The following is a 10,439-nucleotide window of genomic DNA, read 5'->3' on the forward strand; positions in this document are numbered from 1 at the left end:
GCTCACTTCTCAAGGGAATCTCTTTCAATTTGGTGCTTGAAGAATTCTTTATGTTTTTTTTCTGGAAGCAAGTCTTTTCGCCTTTTTGCCGAGTAGGATGCTGAAGAAGGTGGTTTTGATCCTTTTGCTACTGCTGCAGAGGTGCTAGTGCTACTCCTAAACCTATTTTTTTGCCGGAAGTTACTCCTTGAACCTGATATGATTTCAGACTGAAGCGAGATGAGCAAGGAGCCTGAGACCTAACAGACATGTTCTACCACTGGACTAAGAATTCGGTATTTCCCTGTAAATAATGGAAAGATATACATTAATGCAGCAGTGTTTGATGGCACAAAAATAGAATATACAAAGGGAAAATAGTCATGCACAATAGTATCTTTAAGCCCAAGATATGCATCCATCATCTCGTCAGATATGCATGCATCATCTAATCAGCTACTCCCTCCCTTACTACATATAAGTCCTTTTAGAGATTTGAATGTAGACTACATATGGATGTATATAGGCATATTCGGAGTAGAATATAGCCAGAGCATTTAGCAAGCAATTAATCAGTGGGAATCAAACATGCGCAACAAGATACCTCATACAGGTCCGCACACTGTTGCATAATCAACATCGATCAAACATAAACATCGCCTGTGCTCAATTCTAAAGACATATGAATAATTCTAAATTTACCTTGGCAAAGCACCATACATCAGAGGCAAACTCGATCAGGGTCCTCGAGGTCCCGGATGAGGCTGTCGACCCTGCCCTCCAACACGGCCAGCCTCATCCGGACCATCTGGATGATGATCTTCACCATCATGTACGCGCAGTCGTCGAGGAAGTGGTTCTGCCTGAGCGCGCCGTGCCGTGTGGTCTCCAACTCTCCACCGTGACGTGCGTCTTCATGCCGTCCGCGTTGACTTGCATGCCCTTGTCGACCACGTTGCTGTAGCCGCCGCCCGCTCCTCGCCTCGATGAACCACGTGAGCCAGTCGCCCGACCACGTGTCTGTCACCACCGTCATCCCCGGGTGCTCCCCCAGCACGATGGCGGAGATGAGCGCGATGAGGCGGCCCCGATTGATGGCAGCCCCCACACCGTCCACCATGCCGCTTCGGTCCACGCCTGTGTCGAACACCACGCCGAGGTCGGCGCCGCGGGTCAGCACCACATGGCGGGTCAGCGATATAGCCTTGCGTTCTCCGGGTTGGGCATATGGTTCGGGAACATGCCGTCTAGCTCCAGGTGCAGGCTGTCGGTCGTGTTGGTGCCCAGCTTCTCTAGCACGTCCCACGCAAGGAACCCGCCGCAGCCGTTGCCGACGCTCACAATGACCTTGAAGCCCTCAAGCTGTGTGTCGCAGTGTGTCGGGTGGGACACACACTCCTTGATGATGTCCCGGAGGTGCTTCACGTAGGCGCTAATCAGGTGGATGCGCATGACCACTGGAGGCATGCCGAGGCCAACGCCGCTGAGGCCCAGCTTCCTCGCGACCACTACCGGAATAAAAGCCCTAAGCCAACGTCATATTCTATGCCGACGGCTTTTTATTGGGGCCAACAGCATAGACCGAGATATACCGACAGCCTAGGGAAAGCCATAATTGCATGCCGTGTGGCCGTGGATCGACCAGTAGAACTTGCAATGGCACGCTGTGACCGCAAGGCCGGACACAAACACTCGACCAAACGATTGGCATGGGCCGCCCAGATCGAACTCGTGCCTGGCCCACGGCAACGGCATAGACGGCGCGCCGCCGGCGTGGCAGTACCACGGGGTTGTTTCACCCGACTCTGACTCTTATTTGCGGAGAATGACCTTCGTGCACCATGTCTTTCTAGGTGAATCTTGATGGCGCCAATTTTTCCATCGTGATTTTGTGAAGGCGAGCGAGGGCCGATCGTAATCGGTCAAAGAGCAGGCAAAAAAGGAGACATGCTTCTATTAAATCTTAGCCGATAATCTTTGTGGTAAACGTAAAATCAATGGATACAAAGGGATAACGTATGGAAAACTATGAAAGCTTCCTCCCTTTAATATTAGGTATAGAAGTATCTGTTAAATATATGATGACAATAACAAATAATATATAATAACATATAAAATAATTTAAATATATATAATATAGTTAGAAGGGAAACATAAGTTGGACCAGGCATTCCTATTCTTATATAGTAAAATAGAACAGACCTCTGTGTTTTTTTCAAAAAAAATACATAAATTGGGTTGCCGATGTTTCAGGAAAAATAAAACCTTGGATGGGAGGTTCATAGGCTGTTTGTATTTTCTTGAGGGCCGTCATGTATCGACCGGCCTATGGACCTCCCATCCAAGGTCGTGGGATGCGCATGTTAAAAAAGAAAGCCTAGACGGGGCAGCCCAAAAACCAGCTGATACTTGCTACCCCAGTGATAATTAATGATACCTGCCTGCTCCCCGGCTTCGTTGTGAATTTATCTCCTATAGTAACTACGTTGAAGCACCTAAAAAATGTAACTATGTTGACAAACCCGTGGGCCCCAACGTCAGTATAGCATTAGGAGGAAGTATTTTTTCGATGAGGCACTTGCTTGCGTACGGCCATAGACCTGGTGGGTCTCGACTGTCCGCCTCTCCATGTACAGTCCTCTCCAGATTCCTCTCGTTTGTTAAGCATGTTCACAACGGCAGACAGCGGCGTCGCAGCGAGCGCACAAAGGCGCAGGAGAAGATCTGACCACCTGAGGAAGTCCCTTATTAGTAACGAAACAACTGAACTAGCCTAGTTGCCGGGTGACACTACCCGACAGCTGTTCCGCCCGGGTTCGATTCCGCCTATGCAGAGAAAATATCTCCAAATTTTTTGCCTCTGCCTTTATTGACATGTGGGTCCCAATTGTCATCTACGCACACCACGTCCAACACTTGCCAAAACTTCGTCCCTCGTTTTCTCTGTTTTTCGCACACTCGACATTGTGTGGGCATCTTGAAAGTAGCATATCTTTTTGATTGTGCATCATATGAAGATGTGCTATGCATGAATGTTGATCAGCAAGATGTTAACTGGCTGGTAGTTCCAGTTTCGACCATGAATAAAACTTCCAGCATGATGTTAACACTGTTTGAAAAGGCCGTGTTAATATAAATGCTTTGCGTCTGAAAGTTGCAGTTTCTTATCTGAAACTGAACTTGGAGATTCTTATCTCAAACCGAAACTTGCAGTCTCTTCTCTGAGAATCACCTGTCAGCGACCGAAAGGCAGGGGAACCTCTCCTCTCCATCGTCTCCATTCCAAAACCACCGTCTTGCCTCTCCCTCTTCTCCATTTCAAAACCACCCCCTCTCCTCTCCATCATCTCCATTCCAAAACCACCATCTCGCCTCTCCATCTTCTCGATTGCAAGACCATCGTCTCTCCTCCCATCTTCCAAAGCTAGCACTGGACCACTCAGAAGGACATCTATGGAGGAGATGCAGCAGCGAATCAGGCAGATCGTCGGCGGCGACCAGGCAAAGTTAGCCAAGTTAAAGGAGATCCTTACTTGGTTTGACAATGAGTGGGTGATTTCAAAGACAGTGAGGGCCATGTGGTAGTGTATGCGAAAGAGCGAGACGATGGCGATGAGGGCGGCGATGTACTCCTCGGCGGCAGTCACGCCGCAGTCCTTCGAGTTCATCGAGTATCTCCTCTGGGCGATGGAGCAGACAGATTCACCCGAGGCGAGAGTCAGGCGGAGGTGGTGGGTGAGGGAGTCCTGGATTAGGGGGTCTCCGAACAGCCGAACTATATCCTTTGGCCGGACTGTTGGACTATGAAGATACGAGATTGAAGACTTCGTCCCGTGTCCGGATGGGACTCTACTTCGCGTGGAAGGCAAGCTAGGCAATACGGATATGTATATCTCCTCCTTTGTAACCGACCTTGTGTAAACCTAGCCCCCTCCGGTGTTTATATAAACCGGAGGGTTTTAGTCCATAGGACAACATACAATCATACCATAGGCTAGCTTCTAGGGTTTAGCCTCTCCGATCTCGTGGTAGATCAACTCTTGTACTACTCATATTGTCAAGAATAATCAAGCATGACGTAGGGTTTTACCTCCATTAAGAGGGCCCAAACCTGGGTAAAACATCGTGTCCCCTGCCTCCTGTTACCATCCGCCTTAGATGCACAGTTCGGGACCCCCTACCCGAGATGCGCCGGTTTTGACACCGACATTGCTGCTTTCATTGAGAGTTCCTCTGTGTTGTCATCATTAGGCTTGATGGCTCCTTCAATCATCGATAGCGATGCAGTCCAGGTGAGACTTTTCTCCCCTGATAGATCTTTGTATTCGGCGGCTTCGCACTGCGGGCCAACTCGCTTGGCCATCTGGAGCAGATCGAGAGTTACGCCCGTGGCCACCAGGTCAGGTTTGGAAGCTTAAACTATATGGCCGAAATCCGCGGAGACTTGATCTTCGACGGATTCGAGCCCCTGCCTAGTGCACCACACGGTCACGATGAGCATGATTTAGCTCTACCATCAGACAGTGTTTAGGAGATCGCGCCGGCAATCGCTCAGACCCTCAATTCGGAGCCAGTTGCGCCATCCATGGACGGGTGGATAGACCCGCCATGGAGGCCATATCCTCAGCGATGATCGAGCCGAATATCGACCTTACCCTTCACGAGAGCCGTGATGCCGAGATGCCGGATCCTTCCCCGGCCAAGGACTCCGAACCGCTTGCGCCCGTGCCTATCGAATCCGACTGGGCGCCGATCATGGAGTTTACCTCCGCGGATATCTTTCAGCACTCGCCCTTCGGCGACATACTGAACTCATTAAGGTCTCTCCTTGTCAGGAGAGTCCTGGCCGAACTATGTCCGGTAGGATTGGGGTGCGCATGACGAAGAAATTCGCCGCCCACCCACCACCCACTTAGTAGCCACTGTCGATGATTTGACCGACATGCTCAACTTCGACTCCGAAGACATCGACGATCCAGGAGGCGAACAAGAACCACTGCCCACAAGGCACTGGACAGCCACCTCGTCATATGACATATATATGGTGGACACACCCAAAGAAGGCAATGGCGCCGGGATAGCGGAGGATGACCCCTCCAAGAAGCAACCCAAGCGCCGACGTCAGCGGTGCCGCTCTAAGTCTCACCAAAGAAAAAGCGGTGACACCGGCATAGGAGATAATAGCACTCCGGACAGTGCCGAAGAAGACAACAATCCCCTCCAGCAAGATTTAGGGCAGGAGGATGGAGAAGCCAGCCCTCCCAAGAGAGCAGCAGATGGAGAAGCGGAGGATGATAATTACATGCCTCCCTCCGAAGACGAGGCAAGCCTCGACGATGACGAATTCTTCGTGCCTAAGGATCCCGTCGAACAAGAGCGCTTCAAGTGCCGGCTTATAGCCACGGCAGATAGCCTTAAGAAAAAGCAACAGCAGCTTCAAGCTGATCAAGATTTGCTAGCTGACAGATGGACTGAAGTCCTTGCGCCCGAGGAATATAAACTCGAACGCCCCTCCAAGAGTAACCCAAAGCGCAGGTTGCTACCCCGACTGGAGGAGGAAGCACCAAAACCTACATCTCCAGCGTATGACATGGTTGATCGGCCACCTCGTGGCCGCGACAGAGAGGCATTTCAGCCAAAAGCTCAGCCCGCACCCCGACGCCACTCAAATAAAAATGTCAATGCATGGGGAAATACGCCAGACCTGTGAGACGTATTGGAGGACAAAGCAAAACACGCTAGAACGATCTACGGATCACGAGGGCGCGCCACTATGCGAGATGATAACCGTCACGCCAGATACAATAAAAGTAAATCCGGCCGGCCGAACACAGCGGACAAGACTCATTTGAGCTGCGTCACGATATAGCCCAGTACAGAGGCGCTGCACACCCCCTATGCTTCACATACGAAGTAATGGATCACCAAATCCCAGAGGGTTTCAAATCCGTAAATATCAAATCATACGGATCAAGGACTTCCCCTTACACATCCACATGGCCTGCGGTGATCATCTACACGCCATCAAATACCTCCCACTCAAGCTCAAAGGACCAGCTCGACATTGGCTCAACAGCCTGCCAGCAGAATCCATTGGCTGTTGGGAAGATCTGGAAGCCGCATTCCTCAACAACTTCCAGGGCACTTATGTGCGACCACCGGATGCCGATGACTTGAACCACGTAATTCAGCAGCCGGAGGAATCGGCCAGGCAATTCAAGAGACGGTTCCTGACAAAGAAAAACCAAATTGTTGACTGTCCGGATGCAGAAGCCCTAGAAGCTTTTAAGCACAACATCCGCGATGAGTGGCTCGCCCGGCACCTCGGCCAGGAAAAGCCGAAATCTATGGCATCCTTCATGACACTCATGACCCGTTTTTGCGCGGGAGAAGACGGCTGGCTGGCTCACAGCAATAACATATCAAAGAACCATGTTACTTCGAATACCAAGGATGGCAATGGCAGGTCACGTCGCAACAAACACAAGCGCCGCATTAACAGCGACAATAATGAGGATACGGCAGTCAATGCCGGATTCAAATGCTCTAAACCCGGTCAGCGGAAAAAGCCATTCAAAAGAAGCACTCCGGGCCCGTCCAGTTTGGGCCGTATACTCGATCGCTCGTGTCAAATACACGGCACCCCCGATAAGCCAGCCAACCACACCAACAGGGATTGTTGGGTTTTCAAACAGGCCGGCAAGTTAAATGCCGAAAACAAAGATAAAGGGTCACATAGGGATGACGAGGAGGTGCCCCGGCAGCCGAACACCGGAGGACAGAAGAGGTTCCCCCCACAAGTGCGGACGGTGAACATGATATTCGCAACCCACATCCCCAAGAGGGAGCGGAAGCGTCCGCTAAGGGACGTATATGCGTTGGAGCCAGTCGCCCCAAAGTTCAACCCATGGTCCTCTTGTCCGATCACCTTCAATCGCAGGGACCACCCCACTAGTATCCGTCATGGCGGATTCGCCGCACTGATCCTAGACCCAAAAATTGACAGATTTCACCTCACTCGAGTCCTTATGGATGGCGGCAGCAGCCTGAACCTGCTTTATCAGGACACAGTGTGCAAAATGGGTATAGACCCCTCAAGGACCAAACCCCCAAAAACGACCTTTAAAGGCGTCATACCAGGTGTAGAGGCCCATTGCACAGGCTCAGTCACACTGGAAGTGGTCTTCGGATCCCCGGATAACTTCCGAAGCGAGGAGTTGATCTTCGATATAATCCCGTTCCGCAGTGGCTATCATGCACTGCTCAGGCGAACCGCATTTGCGGGATTCAATGCGGTACCGCATTATGCATACCTCAAGCTCAAGATGCCAGGACCTCGGGGGGTCATCACAGTTAATGGAAACACAGAGCGCACTCTCCGCATGGAGGAGCACACTGCGGCCCTCACAGCAGAAGCGCAAAGCAGCCTCTTAAGGCAATCCACCAGTTCGGCGATTAAGGAACCGGACACCTTCAAGCGCGCCCGGAGTAATCAGCAACAAGACCGCCTAACACGTTCCGAGCTCTCATAGCAATGCGGCCCCCACCCCAGTCCCAGCCAAACGGTGAAATCCGTGCCACGCGTATATAATTACGCATTGAAAATACCATGGGCATAGGTGGGGAGGGGGCACGACTACGGCACGCCCCAAGACACGGCTCAACCGCACTAGGGTCTTTCTGCTTTGTTATTTTTTCTCTTTCAGGACTTTAATCTCTGGAAACCCTGTCCGGCAGTATGATTGCCGGACACATGATGCAGCAACCAACGAGGCAAAAAGCTACGTCGCACCATGGAACTCCCTGGTGGATCCCGATAACGAGTGAAATATTTGCTTTAAATACCATTCCTCAGCTTTCCCTTGGAGGGGACATGTCAAATAGTCCTACTTTTTTCTTATCGCACTACTTGTATCATTCTGCTTTAACGCACCTTTTTGAATAAACAATGCATAGCACTAGACTATTATCGCATTCTCTATTCTTCCTTATATATATATATATATATATATATATATATATATATATATATATATATATATATATATGTTCATTCATGACATTCAGCACCCATACACTCTGGTACGGCCAATACGCCAGGGGCTTAAGCATACCCCATAATACGGCGTGAGAAGTCCGAACACTTTCGACAGTGCGGCACCCCAAACTTATAGCATTATATGCATCAGCTCCGAATCATGTCTTGGGTCAATAGTTGGGTTTGCCCGGCTCCCATGTTTTGGTACCTTACGTTCCGCTACATCGGCTAAGGTAGCACTGGGAGAACTACTGCGATTGTGCCCCAGTTCAGCTGGGCTAAGCACCTCAGTAGAGAAAGCTAAAACTGATTGTCATGATAAGGCGAGAGCTGGTCGTTGTTCGAGAGGTTTCGAGTCCCTAAAGACTTATGCCGCTTAGAGCGAGGAGTTGGCTTTGTCCGGCTTAAGGCGTGTATAGCGCCCCGAATTCGGCCTTCCGAATACTAGGGGCTTCGCCAAAATTTAAAATTGTAGAATTCTATGGCTAAGTGAGAGTGATAAAGCATTATAGTCCGATTGCCTTGTTCGTTGTGCTGGGCACCTCCCTCGAAGGACCCAAAAATGGGAAAAAGAGTGCTCAGGTTTATTCCGAACACCCCAGCACTCGTGGCATGGGGGCAGAAGCCGACGACTAGCCATCTCTCAGATTTAATAAACAGCCGAATAGAAGGTGATATTTTAAATTCAAACAAGCGTTGCATTGCGCATATGAACAAGTTATCATAATACAGGATCACACGAGCAAGTTCACTCAAAAATTACATCCTTCGCACACTTGTTCGCCACAAGACAGGCACCCTTCAGGACACCCTCATAATACATTTCGGGGTGGCGATGCTCCTTTCCCTGCGGCGGCCCCTCCTTCACCAGCTTCTCAGCGTCCATCTTGGCCCAGTGCACCTTTGCACAGGCAAAAGCCCGGCGGGCACCTTCGATACAGACGAACCGCTTGATGACTTCCAGCCGTGGGCAGGCATCCACAAGCTGCCTCACCAGGCCGAAGTAGCTGTTGGGAAGAGAGTCGCCAGGCCATAGCCGGACTATAAAGCCCTTCATGGCCTGTCCGGCCGCCTTGTGCAGCTCGACCAGTTGCTTCAGCTGGTCGCTCATAGCCATCGGGTGTTCGGTCCCAGTATACTGAGACCAGAACAACTTCTCCGTCGAGCTTCCCTCCTCGGCCTGGTAATATTTTGCGGCATCCGACACGCTACGGGGCAAATCTGCGAATGCTCCTGGAGAGCTCCGGACTCGGGTAAGTAACAAGTATTTTACTTTCACATGCTTGCTTTGTATATTGAATGCCTTACCCGCCGCTATCTTCCTCATCGCCTCAATTTCTTGGAGGGCCTTTTGGGCTTCAGCCTTGGCATGCTTTGTGCTCTCGAGGGCCGCGGCAAGCTCTGACTCTCGCATCTTCAAGTCAAGCTCCAAAGCCTCGTGCTTCTGCACGAGAGCCTGGAGCTCTTGCTGCACCTCGCCCACCCGTGCCTCTTGTTTTTCCCGCTCGGTGCGCTCCTTGGCCGCTTTGTTTTCGGCCTCAGACAGCGCTTTCTTCAGGGTCGCCACTTTGGTCATGGCCCCTGGGAAATTCATGATGATCATGTCATTTCGCAACCACATTTTCTTTTATATATAGACAAGGTATTACTTACCTTTGTTCTCCTCGAGCTGCCTCTTGGCAAGACCAAGCTCTTTCTCGGACCTCTCGAGGTCCTGCTTCAATGCGGCGACCTCCACAGTCAGTGCGGCAGAGGTCAGCAGCGAAGCCTGCATACGCATACAGACATACTTATATTAGACTCCTGCAGATATTATTTGATCCTCTATTCGGCTTTTCTTGTGAACACCAAACAGAGCATCAGGAGCTACTGTCTATGCGGTAATAGTTTTCCTATATTTTAAATACTTACCTCAAAGCATGTTAGAAGGCTGGCACAGGCTTCAGTCAGTCCGCTCTTGGCGGACTGAACCTTCTTGATCACCGCACTCATAATAGTGCGGTGCTCTTCATCGATGGAAGCGCCACGAAGCGCTCCTAGCAGGTTGTCCGTTGCCTTTGGATGGACAGAGGTCACCGGCACGGGTGTCTTGCCCCTTTTGGAAGGGGGGTGCCTGCCCGAGTCTGGAACCACTGGAGGTTCCGGCACGGTGTTCGCCTGAGAGCCGAACTTGGAACCCTCGGGAGCCTTTCTCCCTTTGCTCCTGGAGTCCAGAAGGTCGCCTTGAGGCGCCTCCGGGACTGTCTCCCCCGGCTCGGTGCCCCTTGAGAATATACCTCGGCATTGTCCGTAGGGAAAGGAGAGGAGGCGGTTGGAAGTGTATCGTTATTCATGTCCGACGAGTCCAAGGAACCGTCCGACGATGATACATCGATACGGGCTTGGGGCGAACTGCATAATCATATTCGGCGTTAGGAGAAGC

The 10,439-nt window shown here is 50.9% G+C and overlaps 1 pseudogene; it reads right to left on the reverse strand.

Annotated features, from left to right (window-relative positions):
* Positions 1 to 700: 700 nt before the first annotated feature.
* On the reverse strand, positions 701 to 1,822 carry LOC119333071 (annotated as a pseudogene).
* Positions 1,823 to 10,439: the final 8,617 nt, after the last annotated feature.

Source organism: Triticum dicoccoides, chromosome 7A, assembly GCF_002162155.2.
Source record: "Triticum dicoccoides isolate Atlit2015 ecotype Zavitan chromosome 7A, WEW_v2.0, whole genome shotgun sequence".
NCBI lineage: Eukaryota > Viridiplantae > Streptophyta > Magnoliopsida > Poales > Poaceae > Triticum > Triticum dicoccoides.